Raw genomic sequence first — 6000 nt, 5'->3', positions numbered from 1 at the left:
ATTTGGCAAAGGGAAGAGATGCCTCTTTGTCAAAGACTGGAGAAAGGAGGAGAGAGTGGGAGAAAAACTCAAGGAGATTTGAGATGAAGATCAATCTTCCCAGTGAGGAAAGGGGCAAGGATCTTCACTGAGACAGAGAGAAGAGAGAAGGTTTAGAAGGCTTGAGGAGGGAATAAGTTTGGAATACCTTCTGTGGTTGAGATAGGGAGTCAGGGAGGAATAAAAACAATTGCCTTGCTGCAGTGAGGGCCCAGTTAAAGTTAGTTAGCATGAATTTGTAATATGCCCAATCCTCACAGGTCATACTTCCTCCAGCTGCATTAAGCAGTTTCTGCCATAGGACTGGAGAAGGCAGATGTTGCCAGTAATCCAGGTCTAGGGTTTGACAAGAGATGAGTGTCATTAAGACAAGAACATAAGAGATTTCATAACAGAGGACAATGTGGAGTTAAAAATGGTAAATTATTGGGTTGAGATTAGAAAGGGAAGAAAGTGAAGTCAGGGTAATGGTACCTGAGTTCAAATCCGGCCTCAGACACTTAACACTTACTAGCTGTGTGACCCTGAGCAAGTCACTTAACCCCCATTGCCCCTCCAAAAAAAAAAAAAAGATATAAAGACCAATGTTGATACACGAGGAATTTATTAACTAATTTTCAAATTAACCAACTAATTTTCAAAAGACAGGTACAGAAGATAGAAGCAAGGATAAATACCAATGCATGGCAAACTTCTGTAAGAAAAATACCAGGAGTAAATATTGCTCAGAATAAGCTGAAACTGGAAAAGAAAGGAAAGAAAACCAAAAAATGTAGGGTTTTAAAGCACTATTAGAGGAGAGGATCAAAGAAGGGAAAGGACCACTGCTTGGGTGGATCTGATGATAGTGGACAATGGAACAAAGGCAGAGTGGCTTATCTCTCATTTCACTTTTTCCCTTTCCAGTCAGCAAGAATTTATTAAGCACCTACTATGTGCAGGAAGAATGATCTTTGGAGTGGAAAGGTCAGAAAAAAATGGTGAATAGACTTGATAAACAAGGAAATAGTAAGAAAGCACCTGGGGGCAACTAGATGTTGCAGTGGATAAAGCACTGGCCCTGGATTCAGGAGTACCTGAGTTCAAATTTGGCCTCAGACACTTGATACTTACTAGCTGTGTGATCCTGGGCAAGTCACTTAACCCCCATTGCCCTGCAGCAAAAAAAGAAAGCACCTACCTGACTTTTATGAGTTCAAGTCACCAAATGCAGCTGAGTTACATCATGGCATGATAAAAGAACAGATAAATTGATGGGCAGCAGTCCATTAGCTTTGAAAGAACTTTGAAAACAGGAAAAATGTCATAAATTGGAGAAGGGCAAATGTCTCAATTTTCAAAAAAGGGAAGAGAATGGAATCTGCCAACTATAGGCCAGTGAAGCTGACTTCCATTAATTAGCATAATGCTTGGCACATGGGAAACACTATACATGTTAGCTATTATTATTACTAGCTATTATTAAAGGAAAATTGCACAACATACAGATAGTAGCATCAAAAGGACAGTTAGCAAACATGTAGAAAAGAAAATAGTGACCTCTCTGAGCCAAGGGCTTCTCTGAAAAACTGGTCACATGAAACTAACTTCAGTTTCTTTTTTGACAGGGTTACCAGACAAATAAATAAATATAGTGTATAGATTTTAACAAAGCATCTGATAAAATCTTTTTTGATTCTTATGAACGAGGAAGAGAAATGTTGCATAAATAGTAGTAAAATTAGGTGGATTTCAAACTGTTTTTTTCATCTAGACCTGTGAGTACCTCTTCTTTACTGAGTTTCTACTGCATGCAAAGTACTATGCTAGATGCTAAATTGGGGTATGTTTTTTTTTTTTTTTCCAAGCCCTACCAGTGACTTACTGTGTGACCTAGGAGAAGTCACTTGACTTTTGCATGCCTCAGACACCTCTGACTCTAAGGTGAGCATAGTAATACTTCCCACTTACCTACCTCACAAGGTTATTAGGATTTATGAAATACTATATATAACAACATACTTGGAAACTTTTGGAAAGAAAGGCACAACACTAACATAAAACTATCCCCCTTTCTTCCCCCATACCACTTTCTCTTCTGCACCTAGAGGAGTAGCCATTCTCATTCATTACCCTGGCTCTGTGCCCAATTGACTTCTCTCTCCAAGGTCATTAATTAATAAAGCAATTAATTAGATTAAAGGTAATAAAAGCAGAGGTATTATTCATAGGTAATCATATATTCTAATTGGTGCCTGAACCCAACCCTTCTTAAATGCAAAAGGGATTCTGGAGAGCACAATTCAGAAGGTACCTCAAAAAGACAGTTAAGATCCCACGGACCATATTTTTACAGGGGAAGCCCAGAAGGTTGGAAAACTCTCAAGAATGAAATTATGATGACACAAAGAGAAATAATTCTGATGCAGAGGAGATAATAGGAGTTCATTAAAGAGATCAACATCAATGCATGAGGAATTTACTAAACTAAGTTAGATTTTCAAAAGACAGGTACGGAATATGGAAACAAGAATGAATATCATCTATTCTATTCTGAGATGAAGTCCATTTCTCTGGCCACCACCAGCCCATTGAACCCCAGTTCATGAGAATGGTAGGGATCAGTATCTGTTCATAACTGTTCTGACTCCCAGTAGTACTGAAGCTTGAGCCACGTACGTAATTCACTTCCCATCGATCTCTCTCTCTAGTTCGGTCCCTTTAGAACAGGAACAAAATCTGTTGGGTTTCTTCAAAGAGAGGTATCTACTGCCTACCATCAAGGATGAACAGTGTAGGGGGAGGCTGGTGAGTAAGCAATTGTGCAACAAATTAGATCACCATTGTTTCTCCCTTAACAATTTCCTTTAAAAGCCAACAATGTGGCAGGACATCTCTTGCACAGGTGTACTCTGCAAAGCTATCCATAGGATTTAGAGCTAGAAGAGTCATCTAATCCTATCTCCTTATTTTACAGATGAAGAAACTGTATCAAGAGAGGGGAAATTACTTGTCCAAGGCCACACATCAACATGTTGTTGATGCTGGAATTTTAACCTAAGTCCTCTGATTCCAAATCCAGTATTTTTATTATTATTATTATTATTATTATTATTATTTTGGTGAGGCAATTGGGGTTAAGTGACTTACCCAGGGTCACACAGCTAGTAAGTGTTAAGTGTCTGAAGCCGGATTTGAACTCAGGTCCTCCTGCCTCCAGGGTCGGTGCTCTATCCACTGTGCCACCTAGCTGCCCCCAGTATTCTTTTTATAATGTCTACTGACTGAACATTAGATAAGGATAAAACCCCCAGAGTGCTAGTAATATTAACTAGTCAAGAAAATGTTGGTATTTTCGAACACCACTTGGTAAATTATTTTCCATTTAATTAACTTACAGTACTATAGATTGTTTCTCACTTTAAGACTTGTAACATAAGCAAAACCTTCTTTGTAGTCTCATGGTTTCTTTCCAGGAAGAATTGCTAATTAGGTTGAAGTGCACCAAACAGTGATTTTATGATTGCATCGAAGCACTAGCTCATTAAGATGGAACTGATATGAGCTTGCATATTTAGAATTAGAATATTCAGGGTGGGAGCAATGAATGAGCCTTGTCACCATTTCTGGGTTAGCTTGTAGTAAGCCCAACCTGAGGTCTTTGTCCATCAGTCCAAATAAATACAGCTTATTCGGCCATTTTTATATGCTTTTGTTCTCAGGGGAATAAAAAATGACACAAGGAGGAAGGTGGCAGAGAGCCAATTATTTTTTTGGGATGATCGATTTGTTAACTATAGCAAGTGATTCTAATGAAATTGCTGAATTCTAAGTATATACAAATTGAGTCATGCCTATGACCAGTGATGGATTCTAGATAGGGTGTATATAGATACACTGAGTGCATTCAAGTCATAATTTTACTTTTATTAAAATGAAGTCAGAGGGAGTGGCAGACTGAAAACCCTTAGGTCTAGCTAGTGTACTGAAAATGTGATCAGACATTGCATAGCACAGATAAGCTCAGGCCCAGGGCTGGCTACTCATAGACATGATTTAAAACAGGAATTCAACACAATTTCTCTCTCTCTCTCTCTCTCTCTCTCTCTCTCTCTCTCTCTCTCTCTCTCTCTCTCTCTCTCTCTCTCTCTCTGGCAATGAGGGTTAAGTGACTTGCCCGGGTCACACAGCTAGTAAGTGTCAAGTGTCAAGTGTCCGAGGCTGGATTTGAACTCAGGTCCTCCTAAATCCAGGACTGCTGCTTTATCCACTGCACCACCTAGCTGCCCCCAACACAATTTCTTTTAAGTTCAACAAGGGTTTAAAAGGTGCCTACCATGTGGCATCCTTCTACTAGGAAGAATACAGATACCCTTTAGTTGAGGATCAAAGTCCAACCTCACTCATTCATTTACTCCTCTTGCACTAAAGTGTTTAAGTAATAATCACATAGTTGGCTAGATGTAGTGGTCAGAGTGTTGGACTTGGAGTTAGAAAGACTCTGAGTTTGAATCTTGCCTCAGAAACTTATGAACCTTATAACTGTAGGCAAGTCACTTAATGTTTCTCTGCCTCAGTTTCTTCATCTGTAAAATGGGGGTGATAATAATAGCATCTGGGTAGCTAGGTGGCACAATGGATAGAGTGCCAGGCCTGGAGTCAGGAGGACTCATCTTCCTGAGTTCAAATCCAGCCTTAAATACTAGCTGTGTGACACCAGCAAGTCACTTAAGCATGTTTACCTCAGTTTCCTCATCTGTAAAATGAGCTGGAGAAGGAAAAGGTAAACCACTTTATTATCTTTGCCAAGAAAACCCAAAATGGGGCCTTGAAGAGTCAGTCACAACCCAATTACAATAACAAATACCTGACAGGGTATTATAAGGGTCAAATGAGATGACGCATAGAAAGCACTTTGCAAACTTTAAATAAAGTGCTTATAATATTGCCATCATCGTGACAACAGGGAAGCTATGGCACTGAGAAACTTAAAACTGAAGTGTAAAGAGACCTTGATAATTGGAGACCAATCAGGAGTAAACCATATTTGCAATTATGGTGTCAGTCAATGGGAAAACAGTTGGATTTATATCTTTTTTTTTTCTTTTCTTTTCTTTTTTTTTTTTTTTATTGAGGCAATTGGGGTTAAGTGACTTGTCCAGGGTCACACAGCTAGGAAGTGTCTGAGGCTGGATTTGAACTCAGGTACTCCTGATTCCAGGGCTGATGCTCTATCCACTACACCACCTAGCTGCCCAGTTGAATTTATATCAATCTGGTTTATACATAACATTTTAAGGATCACATTTGTTGCCTAAAGTGATTCCACCTGTAATCTAAGGCTCTTAGAAATGCATTTGTTTCCCAAACCCTTTCTCTCCACAGACACTGACTGAAAACAAGTTGATGAGCACAATGAACCAGTTATATGCTCTTCAGCAAGTTTCCAGGTCTCAGACGTAGATGAGGTCCCTGACAACTCTAAAAATTCCATGTTGCTACAATTGTTTTAGGTAGCAACACATATCAGGGAAAAGCTCACCATACTTTTTGGGTAGTGATTGAATGTTCTTCCAGTTCTAAGATTTCTTTTTGCTACAACTTTGATTTTTCCCCATAGCAACCATGTCTTTAATAACAGCAATGCAATTGTGTTCTGTACTTTTTTGTTGTGTACTGTGACACTTTTATCTTTCCTCTGTTATACTAAAATGACTATTCCTGCTAAATATCTAACATCTAGATTCTGGAAACTCCTTTGTTTGTCTAGATCTCGGATACTTGCTTAGTCTTCTCCATCTTACCTAACAGTTGTGGTCTTGACTTCTTTGCCTGCCTTAAATAAGTAGTATCTTCTCGACCTCCCCTCCTCTCATGTCTAGCCGGACTCCCACTTCATAGGTTCATAGATTCTAGTGATGGAAGGGACATTAAGATCATTTAATGATAATCCAATGTCCTAATTTTACCCATGAGGAAACT

This window comes from Dromiciops gliroides, chromosome 2 (assembly GCF_019393635.1).
Source record: "Dromiciops gliroides isolate mDroGli1 chromosome 2, mDroGli1.pri, whole genome shotgun sequence".
Classification (NCBI taxonomy): Eukaryota; Metazoa; Chordata; class Mammalia; order Microbiotheria; family Microbiotheriidae; genus Dromiciops; species Dromiciops gliroides.
The sequence above is the reverse complement of the archived record's forward strand: the minus strand, read 5'-3'. Positions refer to the sequence as shown.